The sequence below is a fragment of the Oncorhynchus masou genome, chromosome 15, assembly GCF_036934945.1.
Source record: "Oncorhynchus masou masou isolate Uvic2021 chromosome 15, UVic_Omas_1.1, whole genome shotgun sequence".
In the NCBI taxonomy this organism is placed as follows: Eukaryota; Metazoa; Chordata; class Actinopteri; order Salmoniformes; family Salmonidae; genus Oncorhynchus; species Oncorhynchus masou.
The window spans coordinates 63,533,762-63,553,640 of record NC_088226.1 but is presented as its reverse complement, the minus strand read 5'-3'; the positions used below and the strand labels follow the sequence as shown (position 1 = coordinate 63,553,640).

The following is a 19,879-nucleotide window of genomic DNA, read 5'->3' as shown; positions in this document are numbered from 1 at the left end:
ATTCATGAAAATCCATATTTATCCACCATAATAGAAGTAGAAAGGGTCCAATGGATTTGCAGACTTCCATTCTTCTGTAGTTCTCCAGCTGTAAAAAAAGAAACAAACAAGTTAAATTATGCAAATGTTCAACTGCAAGACATGGTGAGAATTTGGAAAAAATAAAGATGCAATACTTTTGATTTTCAGTAAATACTGTGGACTTATTTAGGTCATAAGATAATTATATCCAGCTTTTGTTCGGTATTATTAATTATTTCAATGCAAAAGCTTTCAAATGAAATTTGCTTAACCTTTCGTAACAGAGCACTGGGTATAGCAAGTTAAACTCACCAATCTCTAGGCAAAACTAAACCCATTATTACATTAATTAACCCTTTATGGCTTTGCCTTTTGCAGTGCTAAACAAATATTACAACAGATATTACAACTGTCAAAATTCTTCAACAGAACATTTGAGGTAAACCAAGAACCTGACAGTGTTAAGTGTACGATAACAAAGTTCAGTTTTTTTACGCTTTTGAGTAATTTTTTGAAAATCTTTTTTGATGGCTCTAATTTGCACCTCTGGGGTTTTTCGTCTGTCATTGTGTTCATCGCTCTCTGAATAATATACTCGCTATCTGTGAAATAATTATAATGTTAAGGAAACATTTGAACGGTGAAAGCTGTCTCAATAACAGCGCTGCCTTTCAATCCTAATCTCTTTTCTTATAGATGACCACTGGCTTATAATGCATGTGTTTCCCCCTGCATATACAGCCAAAACATTAAGGACTGGCAGTACATCTGTCAGTCTCTCTTCCTATCTCTCTTTTTTCTTCTATTGAATTTGATATAACACCATCTGTGTTTGTCATAGAACGATGGGATTAGTTTCTGTGGATGCAGACAGATTTCCAGCATTGTGGTAAATCATTCTCTTGACTTTTATTCTGACATTTCACATTCTTAAAATAGAGTGGTGATCCTAACTGACCTAAGACAGAGAACTTTTACTCGGATTGAAATGTCAGGAAATGTGAAAAACTGAGATTAAATGTATTTGGCTAAGGTGTATGTAAACTTCCGACATCAACTGTATATACAAAAGTATGTGGATGCCCCTTCAAATGAATGGATTTGGCTATTTCAGTCACGCCAGGTGTATAAAATCGAGCACACAGCCATGCAATCTCCATAGACAAACATTGGCAGTTGAATGACTTTACTGAATAGCTCAGTGACTTAACGTGGCACCGTCATAGGATGCCACCTTTCCAACAAGTCAGTTTGTTAAATTTCTGCAACGGCTTTGCCGTAAAGTGGTAGGCCGCACAAGCTCACAGAACGGGACCACTGATTGCTGAAGCACGTAAAAATTGCCTGTCCTCGGCTGCAGCACTCACTATCGAGTTCCAAACTGCCTCTGGAAGCAACGTCAGCACAATAACCATTCGCCGGGAGCTTCATGAAATGGGTTTCCATGGCCGAGCAAGCGTAAGATAGCCATGTGCAAATCCAAGCGTCGGCTGGAGTGGTGTAAAGCATGCCGCCATTGGACTCTGGAGCAGTGGAAATGCGTTCTATGGAATGATGAATCACGCTTCACCATCTGGCAGTCTGACGGACGAATCTGGGTTTGGCGGATGCCAGGATGCTACCTGCCACAATGCATAGAACCGATTGTAAAGTTTGGTGGGGGAGGAATAATGTTCTGGGGCTGTTTTTCATGGTTCGGTCTAGGCCCCTTACATCCAGTAAAGTGAAATCTTAACGCTACAGCATACGATCACATTCTAGACGATTCTGTGGTTTCAACTTTGTGGCAACAGTTTGGGCAAAACCTTTTCCTGTTTTAGCATGACAATACCCCCATGCACAAAGCGAGGTCTATAGAAAAATGGTTTGTTGAGATGAGTGTGGAAGAAGTTGACCGGCCTGCACAGAGGCCTGACCTCAAATCCATCGATCACCTTTGCCATGAATTGGAACACCAACTGCGAGCCAGGTCTAATCGGCCAACATCAGTGACCGACCTCACTTATGCTCTTGTGGCTGAATGGAAGCAAATCTCCAGCAGTGTCTTCCCAGAAGAGTAGAGGCAAAGGGGGACCAACTCCATATTAATGCCCATGATTTTGGAATGAGATGTTTAACAAGTAGGTGTCCACATACTTTTGGTCATGTTGTGTGCATATATTATTTCTTCTTTTTTTTATACCAATCCACCCCAATAAAAGGTGGTCCGGCCCTTCTGGCATATGCCAGCGGATAAATGGCATGACAATGGAACTCGTCACAGTATCTCTGTGCATTCAAATTGCCATTGATAAAATGGCTATGCCTGCCCATACCATAACCCATACCACCACGGAGCAGTCTGCAAAGCGCTCTCCCACACAACGCAATACACACTATCTGCCAAACCGTGATTAAACCTTGAAGAGCACACTTCTCCACCATGCCAGTGGCCATCAAATGTGAGCCTTTGCCCACTGAAGTCGGTTACGACGTGGAACTGCTGCAGTCAGGTCAAGACCCTGGTGAGGATGACAAGCACGCACATGAGCTTCCCTGAAATGGTTTCTGACAGTTTGTGCAGATATTCTTTGGTTGTGCAAACCTACAGTTTCATCAGCTGTCCAGGTGGCTGGTCTAAAACGCTGGTCAAATTCTCCAAAACAAAGTTGGAGGAGGCTTATGGTAGAGAAATTAACATTACATGTTATTGCAACAGCTCTGGTGGACATTCCCATGTCATTCCACACTACCTCAAAACTAGAGACATCTGTGGCACTATGTTGTGTGACAAAACTGCAAATGTTAGTGGTCTTTTATTGTCCCCAGCAAGCACAAGTGGACCTGTGTAATATCCATGCTGTTAAATCTGCTTCTTGATATGCTACACCTGTCAGGTTGATGGATTATATTGGCAAAGGAGAAATGCTCAGTAACAGGGATGTAAACACATTTGTTCACAACATTTTAGAAAAATAAGCTTTTTGTGACTATGTAACATTTCTGGGATCTTTCATTTCAGCTCACTTTACATGTTGCGTTCATATTTTTGTTTAGTGTAAAATGTATTTATTCAGTGATTTTCTACTTTGCCTAATATGTATGTGTTTATTCATTCACAGCTAGGATGTTGTGGGCACGGTACAGGCAGTGTGGTTCCCTGGTATTCTGTTACAAGTGCAATGAGAAAGGATGCTAGGCTTAGCAGAGACAGCTCAGGGAAGAATGCAGTGGAGGTAGGAAGAAAACAGAGAGAGAGACAGATGTCCTGCCAGTTCTTAAATATGTAATAGTCATTAACAGTAGGGTAGGGGGGACACGTATGACACAATCATCCTAATTATGTCTTACAAATTATAATGTGTGTTCTCTATGGTTGTTATTTGTTATTTGCTATTGTTATTTTACTGCTGCTCTTTAATTACTTGTTACTTTTTATTTCTTCTTCTTATTCATATTAAAAAAAATGTGAACTGCATTGTTAGTTAGGGGCTCGAAAGGAAGCATTTTACTGTAAGGTCTAAAAATAATAATAATTCAGCCCTAGCAATTTAGCCCCCCACTATCTGTGTTAGGCCTAGCATCATCAGAATCTGGTTCACTGTCTGTGCTTAGACCAGCGTCATCCTAGTTGTGAATGAAAAAATACACTTAATTGTATTAATCTGCGTCAATTACAACAGAACACCAACAGAACACATGTTGTAATCGACGCAGACTAATACAATTTGATTTGATTTGTGCAATAAGTGTATTTGTTCATTCACAACTAGGATGACGCTAGGCTTAGCACAGACAGTGAACCAGATTCTGATGATGCTAGGCCTAACACAGATAGTGGGGGGCTAAATTGCTAGGGCTGAATTTTTGTCCCAGTCCGCCCCTGGTTGAAGAACCCTGCAGTAGACCTTCTGTTCCAAAAGGAAAAACAGAGCAATAATGCTAGTTCCTCTCAAAATCCACCGTCATGTGACCTTTCAATAGTAGATAACATTCAGCTAATGGGGAGGCCAACACAACATAATTACTAGGCTACTGACAGGAAACTAACAAGCTAGGAAGTAAATAAAGGGCTCGCAGTTTAACTTCCTCCTCTTACTGGACCAGTGTGACATTAAACTGTCAATTAAGTCAGAAGGAAGCCTGGAAAGAATAGATTTCCCAGGATGCAGATTTTGAGATAGTGTCACAATCAAGTCCCTAGGGCATCATTAACATTTCATTTCCCAATGTATGTGTTGAGCAATCATTGCAGTAGTTTCAAACTCAATTAATTAGTGGTGTATGGGTTAAAACAGAGGGAGAGGAAAACAAAAGCAAGGCAGCTACAGAGCTTGGTAATGTACTTCAGACTACAGACTTGACTAACCTGATTTAAATGTCTTGGCCCCCTAGGGAGCATAGGGCATCCACCATGGCTCTTTATCACACTCTCCTCTGTGCAAGGTCTTGCTTCTACAGTTATTTTCTGTCCCTCCCTGCTTTCTTTTTTGGTGTGTGTTGTAGTCCAGTGTGCGTTGTAGTCCAGTGTGCGTTGTAGTCCATTGTGCATTGTAGACCAGTGTGCGTTGTAGTCCAGTGTGCGTTGTAGTCTAGTGTGCGTTGTAGACCAGTGTGCGTTGTAGACCAGTGTGCGTTGTAGACCAGTGTGCGTTGTAGTCCAGTGTGCGTTGTAGTCCAGTGTGCGTTGTAGTCCAGTGTGCGTTGTAGACCAGTGTGCGTTGTAGTCCAGTGTGCGTTGTAGTCTAGTGTGCGTTGTAGACCAGTGTGCGTTGTAGACCAGTGTGCGTTGTAGTCCAGTGTGCGTTGTAGACCAGTGTCGTTGTAGTCCAGTGTGCGTTGTAGACCAGTGTGCGCTGTAGTCCAGTGTGCGTTGTAGTCCCTTGTGCGTTGTAGTCCAGTGTGCATTGTAGACCAGTGTGCGTTGTAGTCCAGTGTGCGTTGTAGTCCAGATCAGGGCCGGATCACCGAATGGGCACGCATATGATAGCAAGATTTGTAGAATTGCAGGAAATTACCTTTAAAACTGCAATGTTCTCTCTCAACCTCATGGCAAAATGTGTAGAAAATCAGAACATGTGCCTTAAAACAGCATCATGCTGTGGGGATGTTTTTCAGCGGCAGGGACTGGAAGACTAATCAGGATTGAGGGAAAGATGAACGGAGCAAAGTACAGAGAGATCCTTGATGGAAACCTGCTCCAGAGCGCTCAGGACCTGACTGGGGTGAAGGTACACCTTCCATCAGTGCAACGACTCTAAGCACACAGCCAAGACAATACAGGAGTGGCTTCGGGTCTAGTCTCTGAATATCATTGATTGTCCCTGTCAGAGTCCGGTCTAGAACCTGATCGAACATTTCTTGAGACACCTGAAAATAGCTGTGCATCGTCACCATCCAACCTGACAAAGCTTGAGAGGATCTGCAGAGAAGAATGGGAAAAACTCCCCAGATACAAGTGTGCCAAGCTTGTAGCGTCATACCCAAGAAGACTCAAGGCTGTAATTGCTGACTCAGTACTTAGTAAAGGGTCTGAATACTTACATTATGTAAATGTAACATTTCAGATTTTAATTTTTAATACATTTGCAAACAAATCTAAAAACCTGTTGTTGCTTTGTCATTATGGGGTATTGTGTGTAGATTAATAAGGGAAAAAATGATTTAATCAATTTTAGAATAAGGCTGTAATGTAACAAAATGTGGGAAAAGTCAAGTGGTCTGAATACTTTCCGAAGGCACTGTATCTTTATACTGTACTGTCTGCTATTATGGGTCTTTAGGACTGTGATGGCGACAGATGTGCCCTCTCGCGCTACGGTCCTTGCCTGACTCTTTCCCATGTGTTCTCTCTAATATGTGACTCACAACCTGGATTCAGACTTATGTAGCAACTTTTTAAGTTCTGTTTTTACATTGGATAAAAATAGAGACTCAGAGCTAAAAAATGGTATATTATACACTGTAATGGAGGAAACAATGGGAAAGTAATTCTGCGTTGAAAGTTGATCAACTTGTAAACTCACTTTTGAGAAAATTGTCTTTCAATGTTTTGGTACTACTATTGGAGAGCCCTTCTTTGTCTACACCCATTCAGCATTGTCCACACCCTCTTAAGCCTTAGCCCCACCCATCTCCATAAGGGTTGATCCATGCGTTCTGTACTAACTTGCCAGCTACTTCCAGACATCTAAGAGGGAGAACAGCTCACTGAACATTACTCACCCTTGCAGAGCTTGTTAGGCTGTTATGTTATCAAGAGCCTTGCTGACTGCAACTGTGCTGTCAGATTGTCCGTTGGTAAATTCAGAGCATTTCACGTTCAGAGTGCACACTGGACGCTCTGGCCAATAAGTAGGGTTGTTCTGAAAGCTCTGACATCACAACGACAGTCAAGCATCCAAGCTAACTGGCTAACATTTACTGGCTACTTCCAGACACATAATGAGAGAACACCCCACTCTGACCATTTTACTTGCCCTAGCAGAGCTGGTTAGGAAGTTTTCATGTTATCCAGAGTGTTGGTGACTAACTGCTGCTGGCAACAATTGAATTAAGCTTTGTTGCCAATGTTTACTGACACCGGACATATTCAAAGGGTGTTGAGCATTCAAAAATGCATCAGTTATTCTGAGCTCTGGCACACTAAGACAAGAATCCTTTGTTAAGAAATGTAGCTAGATAGCTAGCTAGGTAAACAATGAATCTCAATGCATGACGTAACGCTAGCTGTTAGCTAGCTAACAGATAGCTAACAGGACACTAACTTGAAATTAAAATACTTTGTCAAAATTAGAGTGGAGTCTTTGGTTATGACACTTAGCTAGCTAGCTAGCTAGCTAAACAATGGACCATAATCACAACTCATGACGTTACTACCCTGCATGAATCTGCAGGTAGCTAACCAACCAGGTTCTATGGCTATAATGTAAACTCACGTAAACTCGTACATCGCCTTGATCCGTACAATTGCCCTTGTTTTAGCGCCCCAAAAACATAATACTTCCAGATCAACTGTAATGTCAATACCATTGTAAAGCACAATTTCTCCCCTTTCCAACAAAATAAATGACATTTTACATACATTTAAGTCATTTAGCAGACGCTCTTATCCAGAGCGACTTACAAATTGGTGAATTCACCTTCTGACATCCAGTGGAACAGCCACTTACAATAGTGCATCTAAATCATTTAAGGGGGGGGGGGGGTGAGAAGGATTACTTATCCTATCCTAGGTATTCCTTGAAGAGGTGACATGACCTAAACACTGCCCGTTTCTGCATACTTCAAGCAGGCAATGAGCCCCGTCGGGTCTTTTAAAAAATGGCGGGTGGGGAAGCGAAACTAATGCGTGATAGTGAGGAGGAGAGATGTCGTGTGGGAAAATTGCTTTTTTTCACTCGATCTGTCCAATTTATCACCTTATCGCCTCTAAAATGTAAATAAAACACTTTAAAGAGTTTATATGATGTGTCATTACAAACCTATTTGAAGGTTTGTGTCGAATTTGAATCGGGTTTTTAGGGCGGTGCTAAAGTGATCTTAGAAGTAAAAAAGGGGCTTTGAGAATGATGATCGCATGCAATGATGACACAAAAAATTACTAGGTATCCCCCCCTTACCCCGTTGCTGTCCATTTCTTGTTTCTAAACGATGAGAGAAGTGCTACACCTGGCGGAGAGAGATTGTAAGACAGAACTAGTTGCTTTATGTGTGCTGTACGTTACGACATGACACGCCACGATGTAACGGAGGGTTCGTTTTTTCAACTTTTCTCCAATACTATAGAGCCATTACCATGTCGATCAACGCTTAAATAGAAACCTAGTTCACACCCCCGATTTTGAAGTCAACACAGTCACTACAGTCCCATTAGTTTTCTTTGTAGCCTCGTTTGAATGTCGCGGTTACGCACATTTGTACGGAATGGGGTGAGTTTACATTAACTAGTCAAGCAAATGTGTCTGAGATACAAAGAATAACATCACACACATAACATTAGATAGCAACCCAGCCAGCTAATGTTAATTAGCTAAGAGTACACTTGAAATGAAACCACTTTCTGTCAAAACATATAATATCTGAAAATGTAGCTAGCTAGACTATCTTACCAGTATACATTGTGGTTGGATGTGTCTCCTGTCTGATGCCATTCATGGTTGCCCTAAGTTTGATGATGTAATCCAGACTGGTGTTTTCTCCATCTCCTTAGCTATCATACTTGAATTCCACTGATTTCAAAACTCGGTCTTCCAGAACGTGGAGAGCATACACATAATGTTAGCTAGCGAGCCAGCCAGCTAACGTTAGCTATCTAACAGTACACTAACTTGACATTAGGTATATGCAGTTTTAGCTGTGTTTGACACAATTACCTAGACATACAGACCAGCACCAATAGATATACGCGTGCTGTATGGCAGACCAATCTCAACTCACCTCTTGGCATGTCCGGCCCACTCATTATCTCAGCCAATCATGGCTAGCGAGAAGGTTCCTCACTTTTTCTGTGGCTAAACCAACTAGGCTCCAAATGTAACAATTTTATTTTGTATTTACAGATGGCATACAAGTGTGATATTAATTAAGGCATGTGAAAGTTCACGTTTGAGAAGGCATTTCTGCCAAAAAACGCATTTTGACCAAAAATATTTTTTACATTCAAACAGCTCTCCTGTGAAGTCATGACTTGCGTCATACACCTAGTTTCCTGAATCGGGTCACATATGAGTTATGAGTATTTATTTTGTATTTTATTTAACCTTTTATTTAACTTGGAAAGTCAGTTAAGAACAAATTGTTATTTACATTGACGGCCTACCGAAAGGCAAAAAGGCCTCTGGCGGGGATTGGGGCTGGGATTAAAAAATATATATAATGCAATAATAATATAGGACATAACGCCATCACGACAAGAGAGACAACACAACACTACATAAAGAGAGACCTAAGAAAACAACATAGCAAGGCAGCAACACATGACAACACAGCATGGTAGCAACACAACATGACAACAACATGGTAGCAACACAACATGTGGCCCTGTGTGGCTCAGTTGGTAGAGCATGGCGCTTGCAATGCCAAGCGTCGTGGGTTCGATTCCCGCTAGGGCCACCCATATGTAAAAGTAGTGGCCCCAGCCGACTTGTAAGTCGCTTTGGACAAAAGCGTTTGCTAAATGGGATATATTAATGGGATAGATATTATATTATATTATATATTATTATATTATATTATTAACATGGCAGCAGAACAAAACATGGTATAAACATTATTGGGCACAGACAACAGCACAAAGGGCAAGAAGGTAGAGATAACAATAGATCACACAAAGCATCTACAGCTCATCTTTGAATGAAGAGATTGAGATAAAACTGTCCAGTTTCAGTGTTTGTTGCAGCTCATTCCACTCGCTAGCTGCAGCGAACTGAAAAGACGAGCGACCCAGGGATGTGTGTGCTTTGAGGACCTTTAACAGAATGTACTTTCAGAACAGGTGATGTATGTGGAGGATGAGGGCTGCAGTAGATATCTCAAATAGGGGTGAGTGAGGCCTAAGAGGGTTTTATAAATAAGCATCAACCAGTGGGTCTTGCGACGGTTATACAGAGATGACCAGTTTACAGAGGAGTATAGAGTGCAGTGATGTGTCCTATAAGGAGTATTGGTGGTACATCCGATGGCCGAATGGTAAAGAACATCTAGCCGCTCGAGAGCACCCTTACCTGCCGATCTATAAACTACATCTCCGTAATCTAGCATGGGTAGGATGGTCATCTGAATCAGGGTTAGTTTGGCAGCTGGGGTGAAAGAGGAGCGATTACGATAAAAAAAACAAGAATAGATTCAACTTTAGCCTCCAGCTTTGATATGAGCTGAGAGAAGGACAGTGTACCATCTAGCAATACTCCCAAGTACTTGTATGAGGTGACTCAAACTCTAAACCCTCAGAGGTAGTAATCACACCTGTGGGGAGAGGGGCATTCTTCTTACCAAACCACATTACCTTTGTTTTGGAGGTGTTCAGAACAAGGTTAAGGGCATAGAAAGCTTGTTGGACACTAAGAAAGCTTTGTTGTAGAGCGTTTAACACAAAATCCGGGGAGGGGCAAGCTGAGTATAAGGCTGTATAATCTGCATGTAAATGGATGACAGAGCTTCCTACTGCCTGAGCTATGTTGTTGATGTAAATTGAGAAGTGTGGGGCCTAGGTCGAGCCTTGGGGTACTCCCTTGGTGACATGCAGTGGCTGAGATAGCAGATGTTCTGACTTTATACACTGCACTCTTTGAGAGAGGTAGTTAGCAAACCACGCCAAAGACCCCTCAGAGACACCAATACACCTTAGCCCTGCCCCCAAGAATGAAATGGTCTACCATATCAAAAGCTTTGGCCAAGTCAATAAAAATAGCGGCAAAACATTGCTTAGAATCAAGGGCAATGGTGAAATCACTGAGAACCTTTAAGGTTGCAGTGGCACATCCATAACCTGAACAGAAACCAGATTGCATACCAGAGAGAATACTATAGACACCAAGAAAGCCAGTCTGTTGATTATTGACATGTTTTTCCAACACTTTTCATAAACAGGGCAAAATAGATATAGCCCTAACACAGTTAGCATCAGCTTGATCTCCCCTTTAAATAAAGGATGAACCGTGGCTGCCTTCCAAGCAATGGGAACTTCCCCAGATATGAATAACCGGTTAAAAATATCAGAAATAGGCTTGGCGATGATGGGGGCAGCAACCTTAAAGAATAAAGCGTCAAACCATCTGAACAATATGTTTTTTGGGGGTCAAGTTTAAGAAGCTCCTTTAGCACCTCGGACTCAGTGACCGCCTGCAGGGAGAAACTTCGTAGTGGGGCAGGGGGAAAAGAGGGAGGAGCATCGGGGCTAGTTGCATTAGAAGGGGTTTGACGTGAGGAAATGTTGGACAGGCAAGGGGGCATGGCTGAGTCAAATAGGAATCCCGACTTAATGAAGTGGTGATTAAAGAGCTCAGCCAGGTGCTTCTTGTCAGTAACAACCACATCATCAACATTACGGGACATGGAGAGGATCTATGAGGAGAAGGGTTTATTCTCCAGGTACGTTTTCCAGAACTTCTTGAGGTTAGACCCACAGAGAGAGAACTGCTCTTTAAGGTAACTAACTTTAGCCTTCCAAATAGCCTGAGTGCACTTATTTCTCAATTGCCTGAATGAGAGCCAGTCAGCCTGAGTATGCTTGTGCCGAGCCTTTCACCAAAAGCAATTCTTGAGGTGGAGTAAATCTGCAAGATCACGGTCGAACCAGAGGCTGAACCTGTTTTTAATTCTCATTTACTTTATGGCGGCGTGTTTGTTAACAATACCATTGAAAATATAATTTAAAAAAAGGTCCAATTGTCTTTGACAGAGGGGATTGAGCTGATTCTAATTCCATTTTACAAGGGCCAGTTCGTGAAGGCTGTTTCACATCCGGCCGTGATTGGGAGTCCCATAGGGCGGCCCACAATTGGCCCAGCGTCATCCGGGTCATCCGGTAGGCCGTCATTGTAAATAAGAATCTGTTCTTATTAACTGACTTGTCTAGTGAAATTAAAAAATAAATTAAAAATAAATTACAAATAAATGAAGGCCATGAAAGTTTTTTAGCAAATCAGGACGGGTCGTTTCACTGACCAGCCATTATGAACACACTTTTAGACCAACAGTGCAGAATTGGATTGTGGTCCCTACCCCCTGGACACCGGCCAAATTGTAATTTTATCACCATACTAAACAGGATACTATCATGTGATCTCAGGGGGAATTTATTTTCTCCCTTTTTCAGGACCCTGTCTTTCAAATATAAATTGTAAAAATCCAAGTAACTTCACAGATCTTCATTGTAAAGGGTTTAAACAGTGTTTCCCATGCTTGTTCAATGAACCATAAACAATTAATGAACATGCACCTGTGGAACGGTCGTTAAGACACTAACAGCTTACAGATGGTAGGCAATTAACGTCACAGTTATGAAAACGTAGGACACCAAAGAGGCCTTTCTACTGACTCTGAAAACACCAAAAGAAAGATGCCAAGGGTCACAGCTCATCTGCGTAAACATGCCTTAGGCATGCTGCAAGGAGGCATAAGGACTGCAGATGTGGCCAGGGCAATAAATTGCAATGTCCATACTGTGAGACGCCTAAGACAGCACTACACGGAGACAGGACGGATAGCCAATCGCCCTCACAGTGGAAGACCACGTGTAACAACAACTGCACAGGATCGGTACATCCAAACATCACACCTGTGGTACAGGTACAGGATGGCAACAACAACTGCCCGAGTTACACCAGGAACGCATAATCCCTCCATCGGTGCTCACTGTCTGCAATAGGCTGAGTGAGGCTGGACTGTGTGTTAATAGGCCTGTTGTAAGGAAGGTCCTCACCAGACATCACCGGCATCAACGTCACCCGTGGGCACAAACCCACCGTCAATGGACCAGACAGGACTGGCAAAAAGTGCTCTACACTGACGAGTTGTGGTTTTGTCTCACCATAGCTGATAGTCGGATTCACGTTTATCGTCAAAGGAATGAGTGTTACACCGAGGCCTGTACTCTGGAGCGGGATCGAATTGGAGGTGGAGGGTCCGTCATGGTCTGGGGAGGTGTGTCAGAGCATCATCGGACTGAGCTTGTTGTCATTGCAGGCAATCTCAACGCTGTGCATTACAGGGAAGACATCCTCCTCCCTTGTGTGGTACCCTTCTTGCAGGCTCATCTTGATATGACCCTCCAGCATGACAAAGCCACCAGCCATACTGCTCATTCTGTGAATGATTTCCTGCAAGACAGGTATGTGAGTGTTCTGCCATGGCCAGCGAAGAGCCCGGATCTCAATCTTGTTGAGCACGTCTGGGACCTGTTTGATCGGAGGGGGAGGGTTAGGACCATTCCACCCAGAAATGTCTTGGAACTTGCAGGTGCCTTGGTGGAAGAGTGGGGCAACATCTCACAGCAAGAACTGGAAAATCTGGTGCAGTCCACGAGGAGGAGATGTACTGCAGTACTTCATGCAGCTGGTGGCCACACCAGATACTGACTGTATCTTTTGATTTAGACCCCTTTGTTCAGGGACACATTATTCCATTTCTGTTAGTCACATGTCTGAGGAACTTGTTCACGTTATGTCTCAGTTGTTGAATCTTGCTATGTTCCTACAAATATTTATACGTTAAGTTTGCTGAAAATCAACGCAGTTGACAGTGAGAGGACGTTTTTTGCTGAGTTTATGTATTGCCAGTCATGTGAAATCCCTGGATTAGAGTCTAATGGATTTATTTCAATTGACTGTTTTCCTTGTATGAACTGGAACTCAGTAAAATGTTGCGTTGATATTTTTGTTCAGTTTACTTGGCTGATGGAGTTACCATGGCTGTAAGTGGACCTACTGTCAGAACTGGTGCTTCTACTAGTCTGATGGTTTCAATGCCTGTTCATAAGTCTTACTCCCATAAATCTGCTGTGTCAAACTTTGATCGTAAATAAATTGACTTCATAGCTTTCATTGGAAAGGATGTTAACATGACTTGAATTTTTGGAAGCAGAAATGCCAGGTTGAAGATTGTCTATACAGCAACAGAGTTATAAGGGGTAACGGAGGTCACAATTTAACAGTATTTTTTAACTGCTGAATATTCCTTAAAGATCTAATATCTCTGCATGAAATAGATAATGTTTGAAGAATCTGGTAGAAGTTATTAGGGATTTGTTTGGTTTTTCTCAGTACTACAGAATTAGACAAACCATAATTGATTGTGTAAAGGATGTCTCGCTGTTTGCATACCTTAGCACAAGGACTATAACCAACCTAAGAAGAAAATTGTTCACACACAGGGCATAGAGATGGGAGGGTTAGGCATACACATCATGTACTTTACCCTCAGATTAACTGGCTACAACACTGAGAAACACATGATGTGTAAGTCCAAGTAGGCAAGAGATGATTCTGTCGTCCTAGAGACATCTCCCTTTGTGGCTGATTGGCACATGCAATGGCATAGCGGGACCACGGGCATGTTTGCACAACACGTGAGACCTGCCTCTACAAACAAGGTCCTTCCTGTCACCTGACACAGAAAGGGAAGCCATATGGCAGAAAACACAATGGCCATACAAATACATACAAATTAGAAATATGTGGCTCAGTTGGTAGAGCATGGCACTTGCAACACCAGGTTTGTGGGTTTGATTCCCATGGGGGACCAGTATGAACAAATACAAAAATATATGCACACACTACTGTAAGTCGCTCTGGATAAGAGCATATGTAAATAATACAAGTATAGTTTTCAGATCCTTATACACCTATTGACCAACTTTAGATACTTTCCTCTGGCTCACCTCTTCCGGAAGTCGAACCATCCCACTAAGTGAAATACTGGCTAAGTGCTCGATACTGATGCACCTGCCATGGGCTCTTCCTCAGTGAAATTGCCATTGAATTTTGATTATGTGGCCCTAGTAGAAAGTAATGAGAAAAGGGATTCATGCTCTACTGGCTATGCTTTGAGCAGCATGTGGACCAGTCCTTAGACACAAGCCCCAAGCACAGATCACCTGATTGGGAGAGACACTTGGGTACAGAGCAGCCCATGCTCTTTCATCATGGTCGTTCCCTCACAGGCTCTCATTCTGATTGGCTGAAACCTCTGTGGCAGGAATGTGTATGCTAAATACTGCCATCTTTTCCCTCCTACTTCTCTGCAGTTAGTAGATGAGGTAAAGAGGTCAATGGAACACAGGATGCTGTGAAGCCGTCATTGGCGTACATTCAACATATGTGATATAACAAAGTGGATTTTCGTCAAATACATAATGATTTGTGTATTGTAACAGGCCCATAATGTTCTTACTAAAGTCTGATTTGGAGATATTGGGCTGTTTTTGCCGCATAATATTTAGAAGTTGTTCCTTTTCAGGTTTTGAAGAAGTGTCTGCTAAACTCCCATTTGTATGAGCTAGTAGCATAGCTTGCGTACAGAAATCGGTGGTGGTAGTCAAAGCTGTTTTTAGCTGTAATGCAGTTGATTGGTGATGATGACATGAATATACAGTTGAAGTCGGAAGTCATTAAAACTTGTTTTTCAATCACTCCACAACATGGCCAAGATGTTCAAATGTTCATAAATTACCAGCATGGTCAAATAATAATAATCACAGTAGTTGTTGAGGGTGCAGCAAGTCAGCACCTCAGGAATAAATGTCAGTTGGCTTTTCATAGCCGATCATTAAGAGTATCTCTACCGCTCCTGCTGTCTCTAGAGAGTTGAAAACAGCAGGTCTGGGACAGGTAGCACATCCGGTGAACAGGTCAGGGTTCCATAGCCGCAGGCAGAACAGTTGAAACTGGAGCAGCAGCACGGCCAGGTGGACTGAGGACAGCAAGGAGTCATTATCCCAGGTAGTCCTGAGGCATGGTCCTTGGGCTAGAGAAAGAGAATTAGAGAGAGCATACTTAAATTCACACAGGACACCGGATAAGACAGGAAAAGTACTCAAAATATAACAAACTGACCCTAGCCCCCCAACATAAACTACTGCAGCATAAATACTTGAGGCTGAGGAAGAAAAAAATGATGTGGATCTATTGAAGCTACATTTCAAGACATCAGTTAGGAAGTTAAAGCTTAGTTGCATATGGGTCTTCCAAACGGACAGTGACCCCAAGCATACTTCCAAAGTTGTGGAAAAATGGCTTGAGGACAACAAAGTCAAGGTATTGGAGCGGCCATCACAAAGCCCTGACCTCAATTCTATAGAAATTTGTGGGCTGAACTAAAAAAGTGTGTGCGAGCAAGGAGGCCTACAAACCTGACTCAGTTACATCAGCTCCGTCAGGAGGAATGGGCCAAAATTCACTCAACTTATTGTGGGTTGCTTGTGGAAGTCTACCCAAAACATTTGACCCAAGTTAAACAATTTAAATTAAAGGCATTTCTACCAAATACTAATTGATTGTACCTAAATGTCTGACCCATTAGTAATGTGATGAAATAAATAAAAGCTGAAATAAATCATTCTCTCTGCTATTATTCTGACATTTCACATTCTTAAAATAAAGTGGTGATCCTAAATTGTTGATCCTTGCTGACCTATTTTTCATAGGGTTAAATGTCAGGAATTGTGAAAAACGGAGTTTAAATATATTGTCTAAGGTGTATGTAAACTTTTGACTTCAACTATATATTGGGGTGGACATCCATATAAGCATTTTCCTCAACATAGTGTGAAATACACAAATTAACAATGGTCGAAATGTAGGCCAATTTTGATGTGGGGCAATGAGGATTTTCATTATCTTTCCCCCACAAGGTTCCATGTTATTTCCATTGTTTTGGTAAAGAGGTAAGGTAAAGAGCTCCATTGACCTCTTTACCTATACTAATGATTGATCGGGCTAACCAGCTCCTTCCAGAGCCGTTCCACTGCGCAAAAAACTGTTTGAATCAACATTGTTTCCATGTAATTTCATTAAGAAAAAAATCTATGTGATGTTGTTGAATTGAACGTGGAAAGCTGATTGGATTTACAAAAAGTCATCAATTGTAAGTGAATTTCGTCTTGTTTACACACAACTTTGATCCTAAATCCAATGACATGGTCAATTCTTCTGTTGATTTCACGTTGAATTCACGGAAATTGACAAATATAAATCAAAAACTATACACTGAAATGAGGTCTGAGCTCAGTGGGGTGGCTCACTGCAAAATAACACAGTCTTTAGAAAACTGAACAGAATGAAAGAAGAACAACTGAGAATTCAGAGCCTTGTTACAGTTAAACTTAAAAGCCTTTGAGGTATGTGTTAATTCTAAACAATCTGTCACTGTAACTATAGGAATTAGTATCTGAATATAATCAGCAATTAAGTAACACAGGTCTTTACCTATTTAGGGAGTGGGAACTAAAAATTAAGACGAAGGGTTTGAACAGTTTCAGGGAACAGAACCAAAAAAACGAAAAATATCTAAAATATTTGAGGAACAGAACCTAAACCGATACCTAAAGTAATCTATACTGTTCTATAACAGCATGGGAACCGATTACTAACATTATTTTACATTCTGGACATTTTTTTCCAGTCCCACAAAAATTGCAACAGAGCACCTAAGCAAAGCCCTCACTCCGTCACTCAGAAACTTATTGCAAAATACAATTTGCTCTTAATGACTTTTCTATACAGATTAAATCACTTACCCGTTCCACAGCAAGCTGCTCTATCCGCACTGATTGGTTAAGTCATTTAATGTCAAGCTAAGTAAAAAACGAATCAATCTGAGGATTTAAAAGAAACCGAAAGGAACGATATAAACCAGAATTATTTTTTGCTTCGAACTGGTTCAGAACTTTTTTTTGCTGGTCGGAACAGTGGAACATAATGAAAAAAATAATGGTTCTGTTCTGATTGAAAAATTATTTTGGTTCCAACCCCTGTTTCGGACCAGCAGCTACTCACTCCATCATAGACCGGTGGACAAGATCCAATGCAGTGACCCCCTAGCTGAAGACCAAACGGATTAAGGCGGCAGCCCTATTTGTTATATTAATCATGGGATCAACTGGGTTTTTCCATTGGCTGTGGCTATGCTGCTTTTTCTCCATCTGAATGCGCGGTGATTTCCTGTGAAATCACTAAGCAGGGTCAGTCTTAAGCATACATTAAGCTAGCGTAATTACCTCTGCCTTATTAAAGGTCCTCCGGACTCAAAGCTTTTAATCGAGGCTCCAGCGGTAGATAGAGAAAGATGCTAAATCAGTGGAGGCCCTGAGGTGAGGTCTTCGTTCACACACCTAAATGTCTGCAGACAGACAGAGAGATATGCACACACGCACATGGACACGCACACATAGAAATGCTCACATGAATTTGTTGGATAGAATGTGTCTGCTAAATGGCATATATTAACACACACACACACACACACACACACACACACACACACACACACACACACACACACACACACACACACACACACACACACACTTTTTAGTAGAACCTCTTATCCAGAGCAACTTACAGGAGCCATTAGGGTTAAGTGACTTGCTCAACAACAGATTTTTCACCTTGTCGGCTCTGGGATTTGAATCAGCAACCTGTCAGTTACTGACGCAAACAATCTTAGCCACTAGGCTACCTGCCACCCAGTCAAATGAATGCAAACACGACACAAACATTAACACATGAACATGTTGACATACTTATACATAAGTCATGTGGCCATGTGCAGGCAAATATCTTGCTCTCACATATACCCAAGCTATCTATTGATGAGAAGGCATTTTCAAGGTTAAAACTTGTATGGCTCTGTTTGGAGCCTAGATGCTTATTAGCTGAGTCACTGGGGTGCATACCTCACCTTTACCCTACACTTTAAAAGTAGCATTGTAAAACTGGAGGGCTATCTGGACCCGGGGCACCAGTGAGACCACTAAAGAGACAACCAGAGGCAAATAGAACCCCATGTCTCTGGTGAGAATCGATTCCACAACCTTTGAATCTCTTCACCAATCAAGTGTAGAAGTCCAATGTTATCCACTGCGCCACAGAGCCTATGAGCAGGAAATGCCAAATAGATGTCCACTAGAGAGAAGATTGAGGGGGAGAGAACACTTCAATAGACAGCTGTAGTTAGGCTCAGTGCCTCTGGCTTCTCCTCATGGCTTCCCAGGGTTTCTGAGATTATACCTATCACTGGCAGGAGAGAGCAAGAGAAAGAGAGCATCTGACAAGATGAAAGAGAGCAACAGAAACACATTGTCAATATTGGCATGGTCCAAATGGGTGTTCTCTGGACAGTCTCTGCCCTGCCAAGCCTTTTTACAGACGCAGGACAACACACACACACACACACACACACACACACACACACACACACACACACACACACACACACACACACACACACACACACACACGCACGCACGCACAGACACACACTCTCACATGGCCTGTAAAAAACCCTCTCAAGCAAACAAAGCTCTACCTCCCACTGCCATGATAGCAGTAGACTGCTATCACACAGCCAGGGAATCCATTTTACCAGTCAATCATCTGTGGAATAAATACGGTAAATATGGTAAGCCAGTAAGTTACTGTAAGAAAAACACACGTTTTACAGTGCACGTACAGGTGGACTTCAATGAAGTTTGAGCCTGTGCTAGATGCGAGCGGAGAGCTAAGTAGTAGTGTCCGTTGCATAGTGAACATCTGTCTTTGCCTTTGTGGATGTACTTTGCATATCAGAAAGTATTCAGTCCCCTGTAATTTTTCCACATTTTGTGACATTGCAGACATATTCTAAAATTGATTTATTTCCTCATCAATCTACACACAATACCCCATAATGACAAATTCGAAACAGGTTTTTAGACATTTTTGAAAATACCTTATTTACATAAATATTCAGACCCTTTGCTATGAGACTCGAAATTGAGCTCAAGTGCATCCTGTTTCCATTGATCATCCTTTAGATGTTTCTACAACTTGATTGGAGTCCACCTGTGTTATATTCAATTGATTGGACATGATTTGGAAAGGCACACATCTGTCTATATAAGGTCCCACAGTAGACCATGCATGTCAGAGCCCAAAAAAAGCCATGAGGTCGAACGAACCACCGTAGAGCTCCAAACCAGGATTTTGTTGAGGCACAGATCTGGGAAAGGATACCAAAGAATTTCTCCAGTATTGAAAGGTCCCCAAGAACACAGTGGCCATCATTCTGAAATCGATTAAGTTTGGAACCACCATGACTTCCTAGAGCTGACCCCCCGCTAAACTGAGCAAAGGGGGAGAAGGGCCTTAATCAGGGAGGTGACCAAGAATCCGATGATCAC

The 19,879-nt window shown here is 42.0% G+C and overlaps 1 pseudogene; it reads left to right on the top strand.

Annotated features, from left to right (window-relative positions):
- Positions 1-5,156: 5,156 nt before the first annotated feature.
- The window catches only part of LOC135556898 (zona pellucida sperm-binding protein 3-like), a 46,874-nt pseudogene continuing 32,151 nt past the window's right edge, over positions 5,157-19,879 (top strand).